The sequence below is a fragment of the Typopeltis vanoorti genome, chromosome 25 (assembly GCF_054136105.1).
Source record: "Typopeltis vanoorti isolate ZY-2024b chromosome 25, IOZ_Tvanoo_1.0, whole genome shotgun sequence".
NCBI lineage: Eukaryota > Metazoa > Arthropoda > Arachnida > Uropygi > Thelyphonidae > Typopeltis > Typopeltis vanoorti.
The window spans coordinates 12,274,760-12,287,478 of NC_143573.1; the positions used below are offsets into that span (position 1 = coordinate 12,274,760).

Consider the following 12,719-nt stretch of genomic DNA (forward strand, 5'->3'; position numbering starts at 1 on the left):
ATTGACTACCAAAAGAAGTGAATAGATTTAGGCCAAAGGGAAAGAGTGAGAGGGGAAGACCAACGGCAAGATGGAAACACCAGTGAAGCCAGAACAGTCAAAGCCTAATCCTTGAAGAGAAGAAGAAAAAGCAAGATAATTCATTACAGTGATGTTTGCTATAGTGAGAGTCAACTGTATTTGATCTGGAGGAGAGATTTTAATTTTTGGTTGCTAGAACAAATCTGGAAAAAATAAGCTTATTTTTTTTATAAGTTGCAATTAAGGGAGGGGTAAAAAAAATCAGAAAATATTTATATTTTCTTCCTGATTGAAATTCTTCCTGATTATGTACCTTCAGAGTGTGTATAGGATATTATAATAGTACTATATGAAAAAGTTACACCATTATGAACTTCCAATAATAATTTTTCTCCAGCTAATCTGTCATCTGTCAAGACTCCGATATTAATAGATCTTACATTTCTGTCTTCAAACATACTTTTTACTATATCAATCAATGTAGATTGTGGTCTTCCTCTGGATCTCTTTCCTGCCAACCTGGAAAAGAACACTTGCATTGCTAATCTTTCCTCTGCTATTCTGTTTAAGTGACCATACCATCTGAGATTAACTCTGCTAAGACATTCCTGATTGCTCACAATGGCAAATTCTTTCCTAATACTCTCTTTTGTAATACGATACTGCCATTGCATACTGCCATATGTTCACTCCACTAATCTTTCTCAAAACTCTCATATTTGTATCTCTAGACTTTGATCAAGTATTTTATTTCTAACCCAGCTTTAGATCCTCAACTTAAAATTGGTTTGAACACTCACCAACTCACAGTTGGTGTTTTGATTGATTTCTTTCTCATTCCATATAAATTTATGCAGCTGACTTCCTACTAATTCTGTTATCTATTTCCATATTTAATTTGCCACTTTCACAAAAAGTGCCTAAATAGCTGAAATGTTTTACTTTTTCTATAGGTTCTCCATTCAGGATATAGATGTTTTCCCATGTTTCTGATTATTTTGTTTGTCTTTTTATTGCTGATTTTCATACCAAATTTGCTACAGCAGTTATTCAGTTTAGTCAGGGAATCTTGCAGACTTGTACTGAATTTATTCAGAACAAGTCTGCAAGATTTGTTCTGAATAAAATTAACATAAAGAGATGAGATTAACATTTCCATCTTTGATATCAGATTTAATACCACTTTCCTTCATAATTTCCTTCATACAGATAATGTGCACCCTTGTCACACACCTTATTTAACATCAAATCATCTTATCCTACATCCTTGAATTCTAACTGCTGACTAATAGCTTAAATAGACTGTATTGCTTGATATAATGTCCCATTGGCATTGTATATAACTGTAGCATTTTGGATAGCTTTCATCTTTGGCACCTTGTCATATGCCTTTTCCAGATCTACAAAACTTAAATGCAAATCAAAGGCATAATGCCCAGATTTCTCAACTATTTATCTTAAAGTGAAAATCTCTGACAACCTCTATTTGGACTGAATCGAGCTTGTTCTTCACCACACTTCTCTTCCACAATATTTCTTAGTACCCATTTTTATAGATGGGTATTATGAGAGCTCTACTCCAATCATCCGGAATTCATTCATCTGTTGAGGCCTTTTTAGTTATGTAGTGCAGCCACCGTAAAACCTTTATACCTCCATACTTTAGCATTTCTGGTTCGGTATCATCTACTCCAGCTCACTTTCCGCATTTCAGGTTTTTGACTTTCTCCACTTCAGGAATTGATGTCTTCTTGATTGCATTTCTGTAGGCATTTTCTATCACTGTACTGACACTACTTGTTTCATTTAGGAGTCTTTAATTACTCCAGACATCTAGAATATCCTTATCTTCTGTTTTCATGTTGCCTTTATCACCTCTGATTGTTTTTACAGTACTCTTTCTTTTATTTCTATACTTTTTCAATAACTTCCAGAATATTTTTCCACCTACCTGATATTTGTTTTCAATGTTCTTTCCAAAGTATTCCCATGACTTTTGTTAGCTACCTGTACACACTTCTTTACTGTCTTACATTTTTCTCTGTATTCTTTAAGAGCACAAGTTGACTTACTTGCCAGGAACTATTGATATGCTTTTTTCTTTTCCTTGACTGCCTCTTTAACTTCTGAGTCTGCTATGGAGTTCTGATTTTTCTACCCGAGACGATCTCACATATGCCTTTCTGGCTGAATCAGTGTTTTCTTTTGGGTTTGCCACTGAATCTACAAGGTTTGGTTAATTTTTTTTTTTTTTCAAACTCTTTCATTTCTTTTTGAATGACGTTTGTGAGTTTGAATCTATAGTTCACCTACTAGAAAATTAGTACAGACATAGAAATGTTGGAAAAATTTAGATAAAGGGGCAAAGCTAATGACATTGATAAGTATCTACTGAATTCAGGACATGGACTGTTCATCATTAACACCATGAACCGGTGTAAATATGTACACAATTTACACGGAGAAAAGATATATATATATATAAGGAATAACAAAAAGTCTCATTGATTATGTTATTATGGATAGTGATATCTTCATTCTAGTTCAGGATATAAGAGTCCTAAACTTTCATCAAGTTTATGCCAGTTCTAGCATGAAATATCAAGTGGTAGTGACCACTTGATATTTCATGTGATGATTCTTCAAATTCTTCCATGGCCTGTGTTCAAAGGTGGTAAGGTTATCAAGGAGGTCTGCAATAGAATGATCACTGGTACGGATTGTACCAGCGATCATTAACTGATGGATATCCAAGTAGTGCAGAAGCTAGGTGTTGTTGACCTTCTCCATCACTTTTGAGAGTATTCAGATGATGACAATAGAAACAGTTTGGTGGTTGCCTTTTAACTCCCTTTTTTTCAGAACATGATGGATAAGGCTTGTTTCTCTGTTGTTGGATGGATGCCAGATGAACAGGACAACTTGTAAAGGTAATACAGGAATTTATTTTGGTTATTTGGAGCATGCTGCTACCATAGCTCATGCACATAGTTCACGGAAAATTCACTGCCAATGATTCATTGTGGCATGGATAATTTATTGCGAGGAAAATTCATCGCAGGAAAAAGCCTCATGCAAAAAATCCACGGAAAATGTTATTCGCTAAAAAAATTGAAATGATATTGTATTGATATTGTATTAATACAATGAGTTTGTATTAAAACTGCAAGGGCTGGATGTTGATAGTGCATGGGAGGTGGTTAATCAGTGTTTGCAGGAGGCAATGCCTGACTGTATACCTAAAGTCCGAATAGTAAATCAAGTAGGGATTGAATGGATGAATAACACCATTAAGCTTCAGCTGCAAAAAAAGAAACAACTGTGGAGGGAATTTAAGGAGAAAGGTGACCTGCAGACACATGAACGGTATAAAGTGCAAGCCAGAAGGGTAACGAGTGTGGTAAGAAAAGCAAAAGCGGATTATGAAAGAAAATTAGCCATGCAGGCTAAAGAGAATTCCAAACAGTTTTTCGATATGTTGCAAGTAAAAGAAAAAATGTATACGGCAGAATGATTTTAAAGAATACCGATGGTAGAGAGGTAACCAAATCAGTTGATATAGTGGAATTACTGAGCAAGCACTTCGCAAGAGTATATTATCCAATGTCAATTGCAGGAATGATGGAACCAACAGCTTATACGGGTATGGTATGGTGGTGAATGAAGTTGGAGGTGAATAGTCTATTACAAAACCTCAATGTCAATACATCTGTGGGATTGGATGGTATACCAACTCGTGTCGTACGTGAAGCGGCTAAAGAATTATCAGTGCCCTTGGCCATTTTATTTAATTTGAGATGTTGGGTCTGGGTTAGTCTTGAGGGGGTGGAAAGATGTGAGAATAGTTCTACTGCATAAAGGAGGTTCCACGACTACTGTTGTAAATTACCGCGTTTTATAACACAGTGACTGCTGAACTGGAAAAGGGTAATATGTTTACAGTGATCCTACTGGACCTTTCTAAGGCCTTTGACAGGATACCACATGGAATTCTAATCAGTCAACTGCAGCATATGGGAATGCATATAGGGTTGGTGAGATGGATAGGAGAGTGGTTGATGGAGAGATATCAGAGAGTGGTTTATTCAGTAGTAGAGTCCAAAAGACAGCCTGTGACTAGTGGTGTGCAGCAGGGTTCTGTTCTTGGACCACTTCTGTTTAATTTGTTCATTAACGATATAGAAAAGGATCTGAGAGGAACTGTTCATTTGTTTGCTGATGATGCAAAGTTGGGTAGAGCAATAGTGAATGCACAGGATGTCAAACTTTTCAAGAATGATTTGGATTGTTTGATGGATGTCAGTTTAATGTGGCAAAATGTAAGGTTATGCATTTTGGGGTGAAAAGATTAGCAGCAGTATACCACATTGGTGGAACTGTACTACAGGCGATTGATGAGGCCACGTGTTTGGGAGTGTTGGTGGATAGGGAGTTGAAGTTTAGAGGGCACATCACAAAAGTTGCTAAATCAGCTCATCAAATCACTTGGTTGCTGAAAAATACTTTGACAAGCAGAGACAAACAGGTTATTGTTCCTCTGTATCGAGTCTCGATAAGACTCCACCTAGACTACTGTGCCCAGATTTGGGCGCCAGGGTTTCTTTTTGATGGGGAGGAGGTGGAGAGGATCCAGAGACGAGTGACCAAGATGATAGCAGGTCTATGGAATGAACCTTATGAGAACAGGTTGAAGATTTGTGGGTTGCAGAAATTGGTTGATAGGCAACGTGTGTAGAGGCTTAAGTGCTGTGAGGACATCATGTTGGAGGCTTAATGGATTTTTTTACAACACTCAAAAAGAATTAAAATAGAATTTAATACTTTGGGAAACACTCATCACCAGAGTTCCCACCTTACATTCCAGGCCACCTACTACTGCCCTTAGAGGGCACTCTACCTAGATAGGACTTTAGTGTCACCCAGGTGGATGGGCTTAGTATTGTTTGTTATTTGTGTATATGTTACATTAATTGTTTTTGTAATCCCCATAGATGTCCTAGTGACTAGGACAAAATATAGGAAGTATTAAATTCTATTTTAATTCTTTTTGAGTGTTGTAAAAACTCCATTAAGCCTCCAACATGATGGTACTTGATAGGCAGAAAAGGGGAGATATGATTGAGACATTCAAATTACTGAAGGGTTTCTATAAGATTAATTCAGAAGATATTTTTGAGAATAGGACTGGTGGTGGGAGGACTAGGGGCCATCCATGGAAGCTGGGCAAGAGTGTGGTTAGCAAGGTTGTTAGAGCTAGGTTTTTTTATTGGAGAGTGGTGAATGAGTGGAATAAGCTGCCAGAGTCTATTGTGGGTGACATGACTGTAAATGAGTTCAAGATGAAGTATGATAGATACTGTGTGAATGTTGAATAGTTGTTCTTGACATGATGTTAGGTCCTCCCTTTATGTATCTAAGGACTCCTTGGAGTTCCCTGTACTACTACTAATAATAATATCCATGTATGAAAAGTAAATGGAGTACAAGATATATTTCACAAAATATAGTTTTGTTTTATGTATTTGTGTTATTTAATTAGATTTTCATAATATTTTTATTCTTATAAAGTGAAAGTAATATTTTATTGATCAGTGAGTTTCCTAATTTCTGTTTTATCTTAAAAAGTTTTATTCTTATAAATAAATATATACATATAAATATGTTAATGTTATATAATGCTATAAATATATGTGTGTGTGTTATGGTTAAAGTGATAAATCTGGTTATTATTAATAATTACCGGTTAAAGTGAATAATTAGAATTAATCACTTTGACCGGTTAAATTGAATAATTCCTAGAGGAGTCTGGTAAATGTAATAAAAACATGTTTATAGATTTTCTATATAGGTTTTCATTCTCAATAGAAATTATAACAGCTTAGGTTAGGTTAGTTATAATGAAAAAAAGTAAGGAAAGTACTTCTCAATAGAAATTATAACAGCTTAGGTTAGGTTAGTTATAATGAAAAAAAGTAAGGAAAGTACTTCTTTTGCACTCAATGAAATCAGAAATCATTATAACCTAACCTTTATCAGTCGGAAATCATTATAAACTAACCTAACCTGAACTAACATAATCTAATCTTTATTGGTTAGGTTAGTTTAGGTTAGATTAGTTTATAATGAAAAAAAGTAAGGAAAGTACTTCTTTTGAAAGTACTACTTCAATGAAATCTGAAATCATTATAAAATAACCTAACCTAACCTAAACTAACCTGGATGTCGCATGTCAAACCAGAGTGTAGTCATAGTTTGTCGTGAGCAGGTTAATGGGGATGAAAGATAAATGTTGTTGTGGGCCGAGCTTAATGATTGCAGGCAGATAAATGGGATGACAAATAAAAGTTGTGGGCAGATGAATGGGGATAATAGATAAATCAGAGAGGAACTAATCAGTGCTTTTCTCCATTGATGAGGAAAGAGGGTACAGCAACGACGTTTATCTATTATCCCAATTCATCTGCCCATGACAGCCTTTATTTGTTATCCCCATTTATCTTCCCTCAATCATCAAGCTCGGCCCACAACAACGTGTATCTTTCATACCCATTAATCTTCCCACGACAAACTATGACCACACTCTGGTTCGACATGCGATATCCAGGTTAGTTTAGGTTAGGTTAGTTTATAATGATTTCTGATTTCATTGAGTGCAAAAGTACTTTTCTTACTTTTTTCATTATAAACTAACCTAATCAATAAAGGTTAGGTTAGTTTATAATGATTTCCAACCGATAAAGGTTAGGTTAGTTTATGATTTCTGGTTTCATTGAGTGCAAAAGAAGGACTTTCCTTACTTTTTTCATTATAAACTAACCTAACCTAAACTGTTATAATATGAATTATTCACTTTAACCATAACATTTATCTGAACTAATTCAGAAAATGAGGTGTTTCAGTTATTGAATACACATGTATTTTAAAAATGACTCCACTTTTCCTGCATAGTAGAGACATCTTGCATGCTATTATCATTTACAGAGCTAATTTAAGACATAGGTACACTTTTGAGTAATATTAAAGAAAATGATAATAAAATTACATGAATTCGGGTGCTTAAGGGTCAAAGCTGTATAACTGAGAGGAGACCTCCACATAGCCTTTAAAGGAATGCGGAGAACCGACCAGGGCTTCTGACCTAATGTCCAATCCTCACCTTCTCGTGGTGCACCCTGTTGGGTATCTACTTTGATACTGAACGAACGAGGATGGGCTGGCAATTTGGGATTTAGCCGACCAAATTGTATTCTTATTGGTTAAACCAAAATAAAAAATGATGGTACAACATGACAAAATTTCATGCCGGCTGGGGCGTCGCCCGGTTAAACAAGGCCCTCGTTGTTTTCGCCAGGGAACCAGTGTGAACAGCGAAAAGTCAGCTACTGGAACAAATCTGAAAACAAACCCCAACTCAACATCACCAGAGTTAAAGATCAGTACTATCAACGTAAGAAGCCTGAATGGCAAAGAAATGGAGCTAGCTGAGGAATTAGATAAGTACCAGATCGACATAATAGGGGTGACTGAAACAAAAAAGACCAAAACTGGTGAGATCTTTCTGAGCAATAAATACAAAATGTTATATTCAGGCAATGACAATCAAGGAAAAGAAGGAGTAGCCATAGTATTCAACACAAAATACGAGGCTAATCTTCTTGAATGGCAGTCAGTCACAAGTAGAGTAATGTGGGCAAATATGAGAATGGGGAACTGGACAATGAGACTTATTTGTGCCTATGGTCCCACAGAAGGTTCTACTAAGGTAGAAGTGGAGGAATTTTTTGAGGCTTTAGAAAAAGCAACTGACACAATGAAAAAGGAAAAGTTGGTCCTTGTTGGGGATCTAAATAGTAGAGTAGGAAATGATTGTGAGACATACAAAAATATTTTGGGAAAATTTGGAGAAAAGAGCAAAGCTAATAATAATGGCAAATATCTGTTGGATTTCTGCTCAGGACATGGACTGGTTATTACTAACACCATGTTCCAACATAAAAATGTGCACAAATTCACATGGAGAGAAGAGGCTAGGAATAAGAAAAGTCTCATTGACTATGTTATTGTTGATAGTGATGTTTTCTCCCTGGTGCAGGACACCAGAGTGTACAGAGGATTTGAAATTGGAAGTGATCACTATTTAGTCTTGAGCAGGATAAAATTCAATTTCATATTGCAAAGAATAACATGTAAGAAAGTTTTAAAGCGAATAAAAGTTGAGCAGCTCTCAGATGTAAACTGTAGACTAAAATACAGAAATATTATTGAAAAGAAAATGAAAGAGTTTGAGAACAGGAATCAAACCTTGGAGATTCAGTGGCAAACTCTGAAGGAAACATTGATTGATTCTGCCAGAGAGGCATGTGGTGAAGTTGTGTGCAAAGATAAAAAAAATCAGAACTCCCTGGTGGACACAGGAAGTTAAAGAGGCAGTGAAGGAAAAGAAGAAAGCATATCAAAAGTTCCTGGCAAATAAGTCAGCTTTTACTCTTACAGAATACAGAGACAAATGTAAGAAAGCTAAACAGTGTGTAAAACTAGCTAAACAAAAGTCATGGGAGGACTTTGGCAAGAACATAGAAAATAAATATCAAGAAGGTGGCAAAATATTCTGGAGGTTGTTGAAGAAGCTTAGAAATGGAGGAAAGAGTGCTGTAAAAGGAGTTAGAGATGATAAAAGTGACATGAAAATGGGAGAAAAGGATATCCTTCAAGTATGGAGTAATTGCTTTGAAAAATTGCTAAATGAAACAAGAAGTGATAGCACAGTGATAAAAAAACACTGACCAGGCATGCAGTCAGGAATACATATCCATACTTGAAGTAGAAAAAGCCATCAAAGGCTTGAAATGTAGAAAGGCAGCAGGAGAAGATGATATTCCACCAGAAATGCTGAAGTATGGTGGTATAAAAGTCTTACAGTGACTGCACTGCATAGTTCAGAAGGTCTGGACAGAGGGACGAATTCCCGATGATTGGAGTAGAGTTCTCATAGTACCAATATATAAAAAGGGAAATAAAACTGAATGTGAGAATTACAGGTCTTTCCCTACTGAGTGTTCCTGGTAAGATTTATAGAAGTATACTTGAGAAACGGTTGAGAAGAATTGTGGAAGAAAAGCTTGGTGAAGAACAAGCTGGATTCAGGCCAAATAGAGGCTGTCAAGATTAGAGCTTCACTTTATGACAAATAGTTGAGAAATCATGGGAGTATAACAAAGATCTGTATTTAAGTTTTGTCGATTTGGAAAAGGTATATGACAAGGTGCCAAGAGAGAAGCTATTCAATACGCTGCAGTTATATGGTGTCAATGAGGCATTATATCAAGCAATACTTAGTCTTTATTTGAGTTGTGAGTCAGCAGTTAGAATTGAAGGAAGTACAGGAAGATGGTTTAATGTTAAATCTGGTGTGAGACAAGGATGTACATTATCCCCTCTGTTATTCATTATTTATATGGATAACATTATGAAGGAAAGTGGTATTAAACATGATATCAAAATTGGAGATGCTGTCAGATCTTTGCTTTATGTAGACGATGTTATACTTCTAAATAAATCCGCTACAAGTCTGCATGATTCCTTGACTAAATTGAATAACTGTTGTAATAGATATGGTATGAAGTTCAGCATTAAAACGACAAAGACAATGAAAATAGGTAGAATTGTTGAAAATGTCAACTGCATTGTGAATGGAGAACCTATAGAACAAGTAAAACATTTTAGCTACTTTGGCACGATTTTTAATGAAGATGGTAAATTAAAAATGGAAATAGACAACAGAATCAACAAAGCTGGTAGAGTAGAAAGTCCATTGAATAAATTCATATAGAATAAGAGAGAAATTAGTCTGAACACAAAATTAGCTGTACACAAGACAGTGTTCGATCAATTTTAACCTATGGATCTGAGAGCTGTGTCAGAAGTAAAACACTTGACCAAAGACTAGAGACTGCAGGTATGAGAGTCCTGAGAAAGATTAGAGGCGTGAACAGATGGCATCAATGGCAATATCATTAAAAACGACGATATTAGGAAAGAACTTGACATTGTCAGCATCCAGGAATGCGTTAACAGAGCTAATCTCAGGTGGTATGGTCACTTAAACAGAATGGGTGAGGAAAGATTAGCAAAACAGGTGTTCTTTGCCAGGTTGGCAAGAAAACGACCCAGAGGAAGACCAAGATATAGTTGGATTGATATGGTACAATGTGCCTTAGATGATAGAAATATAAGATGTGATAATGTTGGAGTCTTGGCAAGTAACGGACTGATTTGGAGGAAAATTGCAGATAGGAAGTTAGTTATGATGTAAATTTTTCATGTAGTACTATCATATCCTGTACACCCCTTGATGGTGCATGACAGGAATTTGATGATGATAATTCTTCCTCCTTATCCAATGGATATAAGAAGTCCTTCATAAATAGTGTTGAGTAGTCGTGTTTCAGCATCCTCTTCAAATACAGAAGAAATAACACATATACCTATCCCCTATGTGCATGCTATTAGCAAATGCATGGCTAAAGTGTTAAAACCACTAAATATTTGTGTTACTTTTCGACTAATCAGAAAAATCTCCACATTCCTCAGGTCTCCAAAAGAACAAACTCCCACATATCAGCTATCTAGGTGTACCATATTCCCTGCTCTTGTGGGTTATCCTATTTTGGACAAACAGGAAGATCTGCTCTTATCCAGTTAGAAGAACACAGGTCATGTATTCAGTACCTTGAACCTGAACAGTCTCGACTTGCAGAGCATGCCATCAACACTAGACATAGAGTTCATTGGAACAAGACAAAAGTCATTCACAAAAGTCGGTTCCTCATGGAACAGCTTTACAAAGAAACATGTGAAACGTTACTTCACTCCACTAACTTAAACAGATCGGATGGTCTACGTTTTTCCCCTCTGTGGGAGATAGTACTCTATAAATCAGCTAATCTTTCCTAACTTTTGTAAATGCATACACATATATTATATAGTTTATTTTTAAAAAAATAAGTTTAAAAAAATTAAGCACCGTTTTTAGTTATCTTACTTTAGCTACTTAGGTGGCACCTTGTGAATATGTCAGTTATTGTTTAATTAGCCTTTGTACTTGTACTGATAATGGCTGTGATACTTAGGCGAAAATTCTACTAATAAAAAATATTTTACGTGAGTTAATTCCGTTATTATAATTGTAAGTAAGGGTACTGAAGGGGAAAGAGTAGATTATAGAGGTGGGGTGTCCCCCCCTCTATAGATATATAGGCCAGAAATGGGAAAATCCTGTAGCCCTCAATAACTAATAGCATAAGTGTTATGAAATAAGAACGACTTTGCTGATATGAAATAAGGCCTTATAGGAAAGATTCAAGTGAGTGTATCTTCCTTAAAGTAAAGGAAGAAGAGGATAGATCCAGCTAGGGGACCATGGGAGTGTCACTTCACTACAATCAAGGTGATTGCCCCCTTATGGCCCTGTTGGTCCACGAGTCCTTATTCAATATATTCGGACCACCCACCATATTTGGTGGGCTTCCCTGTTCTCCACCCAGGGGACGCATTCTGTAGAGGTTACAGGGTCCCCCGAAAGGTTGATGATGTAGGTATACTGCAGGATTGGATTCTTATTGTGGGCAAGGGATAATGGTTATCAATTTCCTTCCTTCCTTTCCCATCCATCACTTAGGACAGGTTGAGTTCCTTAGTGAGAGGTTTATGATGATGAATTAATGCAGTATCCTGCCTCTGCTGCATCCCCTAAGGGCAAGTATGCATGACTGTAGATTTGTGTGTGTTCCCAGGCCTGTTTGCCTGTTCTGTGGGACGAAAAACCTGAGTTTCCAGATGAAAAAACCCTCTGCCACTGTTATGAGACTGGCTAACTCACATTTAGCCAAAAGAGAAAAAGGTTCCTTACATCCGAGAAACAAACCAAGGTCCTTCGAAACGAAGAGCTTCATCTATACTAACTGAACTACAGAGGCTCTCGGTTGTTGATTTAATGTTGCAAAATGTAAGGTTTTATGCACTTCTGGTTAAAAATATTACGTATCATTGTTGGTGCTGAATTGCAGGAAATTGAGGCTAGGTTCATAGGGTTACAGTAGACATGGAGTTGAAATTCAGACAGCAAAAGTTGGCGAAGTAGCTCAAAGGATTACTTGGATGTTGAAAAACAAAGTAAAGATAGGGAGGTTATTATTCCTCTTTATAAGGCTATGATTTGTCCACATCCTGATTACTGTGCACAGTTTTGCTCATTTGGGTTTCTTGATGATCAGGAGGTGGAGAGAATTCAAAGACAAGTGACCAAGCTGGTGACAGATATATGTGCAATGCTCCCTATGAGGATAAGTTGAAATTGTATGAAATCTAAGAAATTTTGATCTAGAGTAGATCAGTAAATTGTGTAAAATGTAGTAAAAGAAAAATGAAGTTAAAATTAACATTGAGGTTCCATTAGGAATAACAAATGATGTTATAATGACTATAAATGGTGCAGCACATCATCTATATATGCAAGGCCATGAATGTTGTTGTGGAAATTTTTTTTTTCCTCTGCCATGTATTTATTATTTCATTTTGGTTTTTGTTGTGTTCTTTATAATTTTTTGGTGGCAATAGTTTTTATTGCAGATCACAAAATCTACCAAAAAAAAACAGACATTGACTCTCATGGTTAATGGAGGGAAGTTAAATAAAGAGCA

General features: G+C 36.2%; 1 protein-coding gene across 1 annotated transcript in view; it reads left to right on the forward strand.

Moving 5' to 3' along the window:
- Window positions 1-12,719, forward strand: part of LOC150092545 (uncharacterized) — a 335,783-nt gene that overhangs the window by 57,721 nt on the left and 265,343 nt on the right. The window lies entirely within an intron of this gene.